Below are 15,359 nucleotides of genomic sequence, written 5' to 3'. Positions count from 1 at the left end.
CCTTTAAGTAGGAATAAGAGAGGGAGAGATGGAAAGACACTGCCAATGCTTGATTTTTGGAGAGCAATGATAACTCAAGGTGACGAGAGAGAGACCAAGTGTTCCAGGAGTGACCATGCATGGACCTGGAAACACAGTGCGTCATCTTATAAAGGTATCGCCTTAATGATTTCATTTTTAAAAATCAAGATGCAAGACCCACTTCTTCCCTTCTCCACAATTGCACATAATTATTATTTTTAATTGAGCAACTTCCCTTCCAACACACACACACACACACACACACACACACACACACACACACACACACAAGCAACCAAAATTGGGAAACATAGTAACATCTTAGAATCAATTTTTGCTCAAAGCCTGATCTGAGGTGGTTGGGGAATTTGGAATTGTTCCTTGGGACCTAGAAATTAAGAGGCTATTCTGTGGGATTTGAAGACATCATCAATTCTCTTATCAACAAAATATGTGTCTTTTATAGTGAAATGAGATATGTTCCCAGCTATTTGGCTCCCAAGAAGAAATGTTTCTCCTTATAATGGATACTCCTTCACACACAAATCCTGAAACATATTCATGTTTTGAACTGGAACAAAAATATTCGTTAGAAGAATGATATCATTTTGTCCTGTCTCTATAAATCCATCATCTATCTCAATAACAGAAGCTATTTTTCCTCTCTAATTTTGCCCTCCCAGACCCAATTCTCATTCTTTTTGTTTCCTTTATTGCCTATGAAGCATAGCGCAGAAAGGAAAAAATGAAATATGAAGAGATAAATAATAGCTTAAAAGAATCTTCTATTTTATCATCTCAGGTCCTTTGGTTTCTGAGCATGCTAGAAAACAATGGGATATGAAGAACATTTTACAAGCATCGTATGTGAATAGCCTGTATCCATTTACCAGCCGCTTAGGGTGTGACAGGAGATACAGAAATTCAAAATGATTTCTTAATATTTAAGGTTTATACTCTAAAATAAATGCAGTGAATTTCAATGCCACTTATTGGTTTAAAAAAATGCATCAAATCTAGCCTCCTGTTAACATTCTAGTCTTATATCAAATGACCTTAAAAAGCATGTCAATATTTATTTGATGTAGGATAATTTTAAGAATGTTTATCCTAACTGGGTTAACTATGTTCAGAAAAGGCCTCAAGGCATTCATTTATAGGAATGTATCAGATGGCCTTGTCAAAATTCTACACTTAAAAATACCCCTGGGTTTCGCTTATATGAAAAAAGTCCTTTAAAATGAATAAATAGTCTGAGCTTGTGGTCACGCTGAGATTAGAACATTCATATCTCTCACCCTAAAAACATTGATTAATATTCTACCAAAGACCGAGGACCAACTCAGCAAATGTAAAATGTGCAAAAGAGCATAATCATAATCTTTATATTTATATTATAACTTATAGGTTATTGAGAATTTTACCCTAATTATCTTATTTGGAGAAGACGTGTATCAGGGTTGTCCCTGTGAGTCCCCAGAGCTCTTGCCAATTCTGCCACTGACATTAACCTCAGTTTTTCTCCTTTAAAATCTCTCTCCACCCTCAGGGGAATATCAATTTAAATGGCACATGTTCATAGAACAGGGAGAAGGAGATGAGATGAAGAATATATGTACTTATTGTGTCTACTAGATATTCAGTACTAGAGATGCAAAGATGACTAGATAAGGAATTTTGTCTTTGTCTGAAAACACTGGGAAGTCAATGAAAGCACTTTAAACCAGGTGAGTGGATCATCGTAACTACTTTTTGCAATGATCTTTCTGGGGGCAGCAGGAAGTATGCCTCCCTTTCAATCCTCACATCCAGTAGATCATAAGTTATCAGTAATAGCTCCTACGTGTCTCCTCGCTTTTCCATTCTCATCACCCCTGCATAAGGTCACTTCTTTCATCTATTCTCACATGGAAAATACTGGAGAACCTGATTCTAACCACATCCGCCTGCATCCCTCCTCTAGCTGCAGAAAGACTGATGCTTCCAAACTGCAGCCTGCTCATGTCGCTTCTCGATTTGAAATGGACCTCAGACCTCATAAAGTCCAAATTCCTTCACAAACCAGGACGCTTCATGGCCTGAAGCCACTGGTCTTGGTCCACAATGAACTGCTTCCAGTTCCTGAACATTTTACACAGCATCACCTTGGCCTGGAGATCTTTTCTCCCCACTCTCCTCTGCCCTCCTGCTGAGCCTTACTCATCCTTCCAAAATTCTTAAGAGAAATGTTACCCCTCTGAGGAGATCTAGAGAAAATCTATATTTTTCTTCACTGTGCTCAGGAGAGCATACTTCTGTTACTCTCATAATTAGAGGCCGAGGAGGCCTGAGCTGACTCGCGGTGGTGCTGGTGCCACTGGTGGTTTCAGTGGTGGTGGTGGATTGACCACCACCAAAGGAAAGGAGCACCTTTCCTTTGCAATGACCCTTTTCTCTCTCCACCTCAGAACCCAAGCAGCCCTCTTGGAAAAATCAAAAACAAAACGCAACAAAATCTCCCTTGAAGGTGCTCCCAAGCTGATTTGCAAAGATACAAAAACAAGTCCCTGAAAGTTTCAGGAGGGGTGAAAACAACCTTTTCAGACCTGGTGCCTTTAGGTCTCTAGTAAAATAAATAGAAGTGATCCTTGCCTATACAAAGACTGTAGTGGGATGAAATGGTGACTAGGACATAATTAGTTCTCAGTCAATCACACAGAATGATCAGAGGCCACACTTTTCATTATAATCACATATTTTTGTACTATGATCCTTTATATATATATATATGTATATTTATATTTATATATATCTACTGTAGATGTGTATATTTACTGCTGAAGATAGATCCAACTGCGTCGTCATACAATCAAATCGTATATTATGAAACAAAACTGGAAATAAATCTTTTGGCAGTTCCAAAACAACCATGAATTTTATTTTTAAATGCATGCCAAACAGCATACTTTTGTTTTAAGGATTTATTGCCACTGCTTCCTCCACATCCAGCGTTCCATTTTATGGACTAGTCTGCAGTTGAAGAGTAAAATATTATTGTTTGTTAATTTGGCAGTGGTCTGATCCCTAAAGACTCCTGAAATTATTTCACTGTCGCTATATACTCAATAACTTCCAGTCTTCTTCTCTTAAGACAAATGCTAATGATAAAACATTTGACTACAGACATTAAAATTTAACATGTTGTTATGAAGTAATGAGAATAATTTTCTTGTGCAATTCACAAACTGGCTTTGAAAGCATTTTTATAAAAGATTTCAGAAATCTTTTAAATATTTGCAGAATGCTTTAAAAAAGAGTGTAACCTCCTTCAACAAAACTAATTTGAAAAATAATTATTCTACATTAGTGTGATTTTTTAAACAAAAGTCTTACTTCAAACTTATACCTAATAAACACAGATAAAAGTATCTTTAAGAATATATTTATTAACAAAATACTAGGATTCTGACTAAACTCTGGTTGTGTTTAAGACAAAAATGATTGACATTTTAGTGGACTCAGGGCTAGTATTTTTATCTGCCCAGGAAGTTTTCCCATCTCTCTTCTTTTTTTTTTTTTTTTTTTTGTGGTACGCGCAGGCTCGGCGGCCATGGCTCACGGACCCAGCCGCTCTGCGGCATGTGGGATTTTCGCGGACCGGGGCGCAAACCCGTGTCCCCTGCATCGACAGGCGGACGCTCAACCACTGCGTCACCACGGAAGCCTGGTACCTGAACTTTTAAATGCCTACTTTTTTTCAACTTATTTCAGGAGCAGTGGTAAACCAGAACTGGAAACAAAGACAGTCCTATAAAACCAAATGCTCTCTCACTATGCATAGATATTTTTTGATAGTGCCTTGTATCTTTGTATGGGTTATTCTTACTCTTTACTTTCACAAATTTTTGCTCTAGAGCCTTATCAGAAATTAATGTTTTTAAAATTCACTTTCTCCCTTCATCCTTTTATACTTCAAATGGTTGACATAGATTTATGAATTTAGCACTTTGAGTGTCAAGATCTATGTGTACATCTATGTAACTAAATAATCTATATTCTTGCTTGCCCACTATGAATATTGAGGGCTTACACAAAAAGTTGAGTTTATTTTTATCTCCTTATTTTATAATTTTGTGCAAGAGACTGGAAAGTAAAAAACCTGCTTTTTTGCATTTTTTAAAAATTTATATACAGTAAAATTCATTCTTTGTGGTGTACAGTTCTATGGTTTTTGACAAAAACATAGTTATATTTACCACCACAATCAAATTAAAATATTAATGATTAAATTGCCAAAAAGGAGGAATGGAAACACTCAAAATCAAGAAAATATGCATCTAACAAGTATAAAGTTAAATTTATTATTGAATGATTCAAAACAACACTGATATATATTCAAAGTAAATTTTTGACAAAAAAATAAATTAAGATATTCAAAATTGGGTTGCAATTGTGAATTCACTGATATTTTAAGATGAATAATTTTCAGTAAAATAAAAATTTTATCATGGCATTTGTATAGCAAACAAAAGCTACAACTCAAATAAAAGGAAATGACACCAAAGGGTAAAAGAAAAATCATTTTTAAAACACTTTAGTTTGGGGACAAAACTTAATCCAGCTCTTGATAGCAGCCACTGATGGGAACAAGATTGGTTCATGCTAATGTTTTGAAAACTGGATATTAATGAAGTAAGTCTCATCTTGTGACATACTGAAGATGATACTTCATCATCCTCTAACTGATCAGGAGTTTGGGGGTCAGCTGGCCACCTCTCTGGTCCTCCTCTCTATAAAGCAGATTCTGGGAGAAGGGGAGTGGAAAGAATCAATCACTTGGGCTGATGCAGGGAAAAGAAGGGTCAGTGTGTGAAAATAAAGGAGATGCCAAAATGCATATCTTGGCAAAGAGTCAAGGCCAACTACAGCTGCAATTCGTCACCAGTTGCTCCATCCAAAGCCATGCACAGTGGGACGGTATTTAGGAGAACTGTTAGTTTTAGGAGTTGGAACCCCAAATGCCAATTCTTCTAACTTTGTATTTCTACTAAAAGCCTTTCTAAATTGAAGAGGAAGATTCTCAGAATCCACGGTGAACCTGAAGCACGAAACTTGTGAGGGGCAGAACCCAGGGCAACCCATGTAGTTGGCTGGAACTAACGGCTTCTAAAACAGATCAGTCAGATCCAACAGTTCATGGTACTTGTATCACTCTTCTCAAGAATCAAAGTCCTAAGAGGGGGAGTCTAACTGGTCTAATCTGGACCTTGTGCCCTCCCTGCTTTGCTATAGGAAGATTTGATCAACAATTTCATCAAGCGTCCTCAAATGGAGAAGATATAATCCCTTTAAAGGGGGCCAGGGTTTCGGTAGCAGAAGAAAGGGTGAAGACACCGCAAGGTAAAAACCCCTGCCAGAGCTATCAGTCCTCTTTATTTTGAATATATCAAATTAATTTCTATTTTGAGCCCCATCTCATCAGACAGGTGGGAAACTGTATGTCATTTCTTAGAGATTCTCCATGCACAGGCATTTTGTTGCCGTTCCAGAGTTTTCTGCATCACCAAAGCCTACAACAGGGGCACATGGATTCTACTCTACTGTCTACATAGATCACTTGGAGAATTCCATAACCTTTGTCCACGTGTCTGCCTTCTGCCAGCTCTTTGTCACTTCCAACCCGAGCTTTGCCTGTGGAAATCTTTAATGAGGTACCTGTGATTCCAGCTTCCCAGCATACTGTGCAGCCAGTCCTCCTGGAATCACGTCACATGCTGGCATTTTTGTCAGGGAGCAATGTTCAGCTCTCTTTTACTGGTAAAACCTTCAGATTGCAAACCCTGTCACAATCCAATAGAACCTTTCAAAAAACTGCAGGAAATCTTTCTCCCCTTGTGTTTCTTCTAAACCATTTCACCCGCACACATTCACTTCACCTTTCTAGCAACTTTACAAAACCTCTAATTATCTTGCAGGCTTAGATTTTGAGCAAAGAAAGTCAAGACACTTTGCAGGTTACTAGCACTTTCCATTCTAACCACACCTCCAACCCTGCCGCCACCCCACCCCCCACCCCCCCACCCCCCCACCCCCACCCCCCGCAACGCAGCCACTGAAGCAAGCAGAACTGAGAGTCTAGGGTCAGCTTGTATGGGGCAGCGGAGGGAGAAAGAGAGAGAGATTGTCATGGGGCATTGTTAAAGAAAAGATGCAGGGAGCAAGCCACAAAAATTATTATCTGAAAAGATGATGATCTAATCACACCAAGAACAAGGATTAGCACTCCTGGCAGATAGAAAATGACCTGGAACCAGTCCAGGGATGGAGCTTGGAGGCCTTGCAAAGCCTTTTAGGTAATCCCAGCTCAGGCTCACAAGGGCAAGTTGGGTTCACTTAAAAGGGCAGACACTACATCCGGATCCCCAGGAGAGAATTAAGGCTTTTTCCTGGTATCCTGTGAAGGAAGCTCTTCTCTTTTCATTTTTATGAGTGGTTTCTGTATGTGCGAAGATGTGTGTGTGTGCGTGTGTCTGGAAAAAGATGTGTAGGGGGAAGGGGTGGAAAAGTGATTATTAGTCCTATATTTTATATTTCTTCTTTGAGTATGTGGGCTTATCTTACATAATAGTAGCTAATATTGTTAGGGGAACCGTTAACCTACACTGCCCGCCCTGGTCAGGTACAGTAGTAACCACTTGCATGAGTTATATTACAACAGGAGCTCCTGGTAAGGAAGGCGGAACTGACAAGCTACCACCAATGGAAGAATTCGGGAAAGATCAAAAGGAGAGAGTAGACTTCAGCCCATATGTCCTACCAACCTCCCAGAATCCTTCTTGCTGGAATCCATCTTGGCTGAGTGATGCGCGCACCACCAGGAAGGACCCTGAGTCAGAATGATTGGCCAGAGACAACCCGGAAACGAATCCTATCACCGTAAAACCCAAGGCTGTGAGCCACATGGCAGAGCAATTCTCCTGGGTTCCTTTACCCTGCTGCTTTCTGCCCGGGCACCCCTTCCCAATAAAGTCTCTTGCTTTGTCAGCACCTGAGTCTCCTCAGACAATTCATTTCTGAGTGTTAGACAAGAACCCACTTGTGGGCCCTGGAAGGGGTCCCCCTTCCTGTAACAATATTATTGTGTCCATCCCATGTACCAGAGACCATACTACATGCTTTCCATGTTTTAATTAACTCATTTAATCGTCACCACCACCCTGTGAGGTAGGTGTTATTATTATTGAAACCAAGCAGAGCCCTGTGGAGCTCCTGGGCACAGAGGCCTCTTTTTCTTGTCCCCCGTTTCTTGTAGGCAAGACTCCAGCCTCCATGACCTTCCCTGAGTTCCAAAGGGCAGATTCGAACAGTTGCTAATCAAGGGAGGAGCAGCTAAGAAACCACCTGAGGCCAGATTACAGGGACCAGAGAAGCCCATCAAGATTAGGAGACAGACCACCTGAGACCCTGCACATACCCTCATCTTGTCAGCAACCCCGCCCTCGGGAAGTATTGTTATAAAACTCCTCATCAGATTCTCCTGGGTTGGGACACAGAGTTTTTCGTCACAGGAGCCCACTGTGTCCCCCTTTGCCTGGCAAAGTAAAAAAGCTATCATCTTCTACTTCACCCCAAACTCTGTCTCCAGGCTTCCCTGGTGGTGCAGTGGTTACGAATCTGCCTGCCAACGCAAGGGACACAGGTTCGAGCCCTGGTCTGGGAAGATCCCACACGCCGTGGAGCAACTAAGCCATGCGCCACAACTACTAAGCCTGTGCTCTAGAGCCTGTGAGCCACAACTACTGAAGCCCGCACGCCTAGAGCCCGTGCTCCGCGACAAGAGAAGCCACTGCAATGAGAAGCCTGCGCACCGCAACAAAGAGTAGCCCCCGCTCACTGCAACTAAAGACCGCGCACAGAAAGGAAGACCCAAACGCAGCCAAAAATTAATTAATTAATTATTTAAAAAAAAAGAAAGAAAGAAACTCTGTCTCTGTGATTCGATTAAGCGCCATTGTACAGAGAAGCTGAGCTTTAGGCATCATTACCTGCATTTCTTAGAGCAGGGAACTGAGACTCAAAGTCAAGTAAGAAAGTTGGGATTTGAACCCAGGCTGTCTGGCTCCAGAGTCCACGCCTATGGCCACCTTTCATGTGAATCGTGTTTCTCTAAGCCTGCCAGTTTGCACGCCAGCTCTTTGGTTAATTCTACCCATATTGCATACCTTCTACTTGTGGGGTCTACATGGTAGTGCTTTTACATTGTTTGAGCCCAAATAAGATGAATACAATTTTGTCCCTACCCTGGAGGAGCTTACACTTACAAAACTGTAATAGGCAGTGTGATGGGAGTCAGTTTTGTCAAATAGACCTAAAAAAGGTCTGTGGTTCTCTATTTATAATTACTCTAACATTTGATATTATTATTGTAAAACACCTGACATTTATTAGATAAGAATTTTATGTGGTCCAACCTAAACTATCAAAATAACATTAGCTACTAGGATTCAGTTACGTGTTGTAACACTGTACGTTCATTAAAATGTAATGGCTGAATAACTATATAATAAAGTTATACTATATAAAATACTATATAAAGTTTCTAATCCTTTTTCATGAGCTATTGTTACCCCAAAACTGCGTTCACCCTCTTGGTGGGTGTCAAGCCAATAGACAACCAAGCCAAAGACTGGGAGAAAGTTGACTATTTGCAGCGAGTAAGGAGAACACCTGGGATCTTTCCCAAAGCAGCGTCTCCCTGAACAGCAAAATTGGGGAAGTTTTAAGCTCAGGGTCCATGCATATTCATGAGGGGGCTTGAGCAGAGGAGAATTCAGCATAGAATCCGGGCAAAGGCCCAGAGTGTCCAACCTGTAGTTGATTAAAGTCAGGAGAGTCAACACCATCATTCCATCCTCCACCTGGTTAGGGACCTTAGTTCCTGCAAAACTCAAAGACATGTTATTATGTACATCCCTTGAGGAACAAGAACCCTGCCCCCGTTGCTGCGCTGTTGTTTCTTGACTGCTTCTCCCTTGTTTCTGCATCCCCTCCCTTCCCTTAAGATCATTAATTACTGAGACTTGTTCAAGGGCAAGCCTTGTGCCCAGGCTTAGATCACTAAATGGCTTAGGCCATTCCTTGTTCTCTTTCTCCAGGGACCCTCTAACTTATCAGCTTACACTATAGTATGCTAATAAAAATTAATCATCCCTAGAATACTTTCAGCTATCTTTCAATATCTTGAATGTATACAATACTATATCTCCAATTTCATTCATAGGAATTATTGTGATATATAAGGACTCCCCCTGTCCCCCTGAGAGAAAGGCATTGGTGCCGGCTAAGGGTACCTGTCAGATTTTTCTGTTAACCTTCTGTTGGCGTTTGCCACATTGGAAGTGTGTCATTTAGAGTGTACAATATGTGTGTTTCAAATGGCGTGTCCTGTGAGCAATCAAGTGTTGTAAAACCATGTGCTTATGGGAATTGGGATGGCAATGCTTCATTCCTCTTTACGTAAGGTCTACACAGATGTAGCCATTCTTCCTCAGTGGCCACCCTAATTTATCTAAGAACAAATTCAGAATAAATTATCTTTCTGATCATGTAAAGAGGAAGTGAAACAGCAGTGGGAAATTGGATGGCCAGTTTGTGTTTATCTACAACTAGGGACTTCACCTCACTGCCCCCTCACAGCAGAGTAATTCCTTGGGATGGAGCTGCCCAAGCATCTCTGCCTCTCTCCGCAAGATTTGCACCAGACAGGCTCATCTCTCATTTCTGGCTCCTACATCTTACTCTGTGGTACCACATTTGGTGACTTCAGTAGTGAATGCCCAGCCAGGCTGACCACTGCCCTTGCAGCTGCCCTATAGCAGGTAGAGGCAGCAGAGAGTCAGGGGTGATGTGTTTGTCACAAAACAGAATCTTTGGGGAAAAAATATGGCTTAAAGTCTAAGCTTGTGAAGACGGAGATACTGTCTTCCTCATCATCATGTCCCCAGTGTCCAGAACAGTGCCTGGTACATAGAAGGTGTGAAGCTGAATCCGGTTTCTGTACCCTGACACTGAATTAATTCTCAGAGACAGAGTTTTAGGTGAAGAAGAAAAGAATAGCTTTATTGCTTTGCCAGGCAAATGGGGCCGCAGTGGGCTAATACCCTCAAAACTGTGTGTCCTAACCTGGAGGGAGTAGTGAGAAGTTTTACAGTAATGGTTCAAAGAGGGCGTGAAATGCTCGTGGACATTCTTCTGATTGGTTGGTGGGGAGGTAAGTGGGAAATTGGTGGCATCATCAACCTTCTGGTTCCAACTGGTCTCAGGTCTACGTGCTTGTGGGCCGCATACCATTAATTTCTCCCACCTGGTGCAGGTTTCAGTATCTGCAAAACTGCTCAAAGATATTGTTAAGTGTATCCCTGCGGGGGAACCAGGACCCTGCCCCAAGGCTGCACTATTGTTTCTTTTAACTGTTCCTCCCTTGTCTATGCATCCCCTCCCTTCCCTAATTAGCACCTATTTGAACTGGCCCTTTGGAACTCAGGGAAGGTCATGGAGGCTGAATGAAGCCTATTTCCTATAATCAAGAAATGGAGGACACGGGAAGGCTTTTGAGCCCCACAGCGTCCTGCTCAGTATCAGGTACCCCACAAATAATCATTAAAGGCAAGAAGGAAGGAACAGAATTTGACTCACCATGTAAAAACCCAGGAGATGTTGGGAAATCAGAAGCAAAGGACCGGAGATGATGCAGAGTGCGTTAAGCCCATAAGAGAGCACTGGGGGACTGAATTAGAGCAAACACCACGAGGCAGGGAAGAAGACAAACCAAGTGCACCAAAAAACAGAGTGCCAACCACTCGTTTATTCATTCAACAAACGTGTATTGAATGCTTACTACGTGCCAGGCAATATTCTAATTGCTAAGATACAGTAGCAAATAAAACTGACAAATATTCCTGCCCTCATAGATTACATTACATGGGGGACAGACAATAAATAAGATACATGAATAAAATATACAGTTCATTAGGGAATTTCCTGGCAGTCCAGTGGTTAAGACTCTGCGCTTTCACTGCCAAGGGCCTGGGTTTCATCCTTGGTCGGGGAACAAAGATCCCACAAGCCATGCAGTGTGGCCAAAGTAAATAAGTATAGATAGATAGATAAAATATATGCAGTTCGTTAGATGATGGTGTTAAGAAGAACACTAAAAGCAGGGGAGAGTGACATAAAGTGTAGGAGGAACTGCAGTTTTAGATAAGGTGACCACGGCAGGTGTTACAGAGAGGTTTGTGAGTAAAAAACCAGAAGAAAGTGAGACGTGATCCCTGCAGCTCCCTGACAGTAGAACCTTCAGCCAGGGAATGGCAGGTGCAAAGGCCCTGAGGTAGAAACCTGCCTGGTGTGTTTGAGGAATGGGAGGGGACAAATGTGGCTCTTTCAGAGGGAGTAAAGAGGAAGGAAGTAAGGGGTGAAGTCAGAGAGAGAAAAGGACACCATAGCATTAGGTTGGAAAGGTCATGGGGAATTACACATGGCAGAGTGTTGTGGATGAGAGGACAACGTGGCCTCTGTCCTGAGTGAGATGGGAAGGAAGCCACTGCTGGTCTTTTCTCACCCTCTCACCTTAGAACCATCCCACATGTTCCCTCAGCCTGGAACGCTCTTCCCCTGTGCTGTGCCTGACCAATGTCTGTTCATCCTCAGGCCTCTGTCACTTTCTCAGAGAGATCTTTCCTGATGCCGCTGTCTAACCTGCACTTCCCACCACTGTCAACCGGTCATTCTCTCTACCAGCTGCTTTCCTTCAAAGCATGAACCACAAACCAGCAGTATACACATATTTATATAATATCTGTTTCCCTCACCAGGCTGTAACCTCCATGAAACAGAGATTGCTCCGTTTTATTCACTACTGAACACTCTGCATACTTAAGTAATTAGCCTTAAAATTATTAATGTATACCGCCAAAGAAAAATTATTAATGTATTTTGCTCTCTTGTGTTTCTGCACACAGGACTTTGTCTCTAGCCTGCCTGAGGTGTCCAATCGCCTGCTGGAAGTGGGCAGAAGACATTAAGGTTATTATGTTAGGAACGGAGAGAGAATTAAAGAATTTATTTTCATTTTCTCATATTCAAAATAGGGGTTTTGCAGTCAGGCAATTGGCTTGAAGGAATTTCGTGTTTTCTAAATCCTTTAGCGAACCAAGCATTCAGGATTCAGATCACTGATGCCCCAGGAGAGGAAGCAGTTATTATGTCACGGAAATCTTGACTGGAAATGGAAGAAACAGCCCAGCTTATGCTCCGTCTTGTTCGCAGGGATCTGTTGGGGACGAGGGGCAGGCAGGGGCAGGATAGTCTACAGAACCAGTGAGGAGCAAAAGCAGGAAAGATGCTGAGGCCTGACCAAGCTGAGTAAGAAAACAAACGGGGCTGGGACATACCAGCCTCAGGCTGCAGCAGCAAACACCCAGAGGCCCCCAGACCTGGGACTGTCAGCCATGGGTGGATGCAAGGCCAGGAAGCATCCCCTGCTAAGACATTCTTTAAGTGCTTTATAAACAACATAAAGCATTGTCTATATGGATGGATGGATGGATGGATGGATGGATGAAAAAACACATAGATCTAGATAGCTAAAGCTATTGTGTATCAATGCATTACATTACATATTACGTATGTGTATTATAAGTTTTGTATTTATTGCTACTACATTTATTATTTGTAAAGCACCCTATGGATCCAAGCACGCCATCTCCCCTCCCTTCTCAAGGTATATCACCCCCCCCAAACACACAGATGCCTTCTTGGACAGGAGCAATGTGGAAATACAAGGAAATGTGCATTTTTATTTTTAGTTTGTTTTAGATATGAGTACTATCTAAAAGGGCTGTTTAGGGCTTCCCTGGTGGCGCAGTGGTTGAGAGTCTGCCTGCCGATGCAGGGGACGTGGGTTCGCGCCCCGGTCCGGGAAGATCCCACATGCCGCGGAGCGGCTGGGCCTGTGAGCCATGGCCGCTGAGCCTGCGAGTCCGGAGCCTGTGCTCCGTGACGGGAGAGGCCACAACAGTGAGAGGCCCGCGTACCGCAAAATAAATAAATAAATAAAAGGGCTGTTTAAATGATTGCCTCACACAAAGTTTAGCCTTCTAAGGAAAAGCAGACCAACTAAATAAGCTACATTTTCTTTCCACATCTGAGTGAAAAAATCTGCAAGTTGGCTGCATGACGGCACCCATTTGGGATCCTTAAGCCCCTGTGGGAATCACATATTTACACCGCTGACAGATAACAAGTACCCAGAGGAGAATTTGAGAGTTGAAGCTGCTTGATGCCAGCACAATGAAGAAAAATTTTGTATGCAGGCAACTACAGACAATTAGCAGATTAAAGAAAGGAAGGGGAAGGGAAGTAAGGCCCTTTCTCTTTGAAAGGACTGAACCTCATTTAGCAGAAGGAAGCCTTATTCTAGCAACCGGGGCCCAGGATGTTTTTCAAAAATTATGCTTCAGAGAAAGAGAGCAGACTCCATACCTATATTTAAGCCAATAAGTGTTTCCAGAGCTGATAGATATGAAGCAAAGGTTGGCTTGAAAAGTGCACAAAGAGAGAGAGTGGAGACATTCTAGTCTCAGGGAGGTTAACTCAGCTGTCATTTGTTTCCCTTCTGGGTCACAGAATCAAGGCCAAAGAGACCATGGAGGTAAATTTGGGTTTGGAGACAGCATCCCATATAGCCTGCTATCTTTGAACTGGGGATACATTGCTTCTCCAGCTAAGCAAGATCCCCTGAGACTCATCTTTGTTCAAGGGAAGCTCTACCTGCCCACATGGCCAGGATCCCTGAAGGACCTGTATTGGGAAAGCATGGGTTTCCTTGGGTCTAAGATCTGTCCCTAGACATAGGACGTGACCAGTCCCAGATTCACCCAGCCACCCTCGGAGGCTCTGGGGGCTGGGGAAAATCAGAGAGTAGATTCAAGGCAAAGATTTGGCTCTTGCATTTTGGGAAAAGGGAGAAGTGACCCCTAAATAAGAGTAAATATCCACTGAAAAATGGGGAAGTTTTATTACAGGGGGATTGTAAGTAGGTAGACTATTTTTTTAAATACCTTCCAGCGTAGAGTTATTTACTGGTCAACTCGTCTTTCTCTATCATTCCCCCATCCTCCTAAGGCTATGGTATTAGGGACCCCAAAAGCCCTCCTTCCTGGCCCAAGGGTAAGCAGGGAGTTTCTGGGAGAATAGAAAAGACAAATAAAAATTAACTTCTTTCAGCATTAAAGGGATTGTAGCAAAATAAGGGCCTTGAGGCAGGAGAGGCAGGGGATGAGATGTGTGTGTGTGTTCTTCTGTCTTCAGTCTTTACTCTTGCTTGGGGAAAATGTGATAGATAAACCTATGGGAACACAGAAGGTAGAGAGCTTGGTTCTTTATCACATGTAGGATTCTAGAAGGAGAGTGCCTTGCATCTTTGCAGCAGTATTGGTGGGGGGGTCGATCTGGCAGAGGGAAGGCTGAATTTTAGCTGTCTTGGGTAAGATGAGACCCAGAAGTTTGCACATGCCCTTTGGATACGGAGGGAGATGTGAACAAAAGCTGAGTTATAACCAGAGGTTCTGCCATTCAATCTACAAGAGCAACGGGTTGAGATGGAACATCAAAACCAGTGTCAAGTTGAAGGGGCTCAGGAAGGGAGCCGAGTAAGGCCACGTCAGCCAAGGGGTACCTGCGGCCCAGACCACGTGAAGAGAGACAACCATGAGCTACAGCAGCTGAAGATGAGCAGCAGAATGACCAGGGATGGGACCAGTTCCAGCTTAGTGGTCACCACCCAGAGAGCAGCCCAGACCAACGACTTCACAGCTGAGACCAGTGAGGGACCAAAGGTCACTGAACACATTTAAGGACCCATCTCCCTTCCCCCATCATGAACATGCAGAAGGACAATACGTAGTCAGGAGATCTACCATCATGATCACCTAGGCTTCTGAAGTGTTTTCCACACTACAACTGGTAATACATGGCCCTTGCAAGGTAAGAGCACATACTTTCTGACTTTTCCTCACAAGAACACAAATGGCCACAGCTTTTAGGGGTGATATGCCAAAGCAATTAAAAGTGGAAAATGTTTTTTTTTAGTTTGGTTTTGTTTTTTTCCTACTTGACCTGTTGATAGCTGTTGGACACTTTACTCCTTTAATCAATTTTTCTTTTCAACATGATCAGCACAGGAGACCCACATCTAAGTGCTTAAGAAGCTCCAGTGTAGATTGACATGCTGATCCCTCTGAATCCTGGGGAAATCAATATAGTAAAGAACTTGAGGTGCCAGGTATCTTTTCTTAAGG

The sequence above is a fragment of the Grampus griseus genome (genome assembly GCF_964374135.1).
Source record: "Grampus griseus genome assembly, chromosome: 4".
Taxonomy (NCBI): Eukaryota; Metazoa; Chordata; class Mammalia; order Artiodactyla; family Delphinidae; genus Grampus; species Grampus griseus.
The sequence above is the reverse complement of the archived record's forward strand: the minus strand, read 5'-3'. Positions refer to the sequence as shown.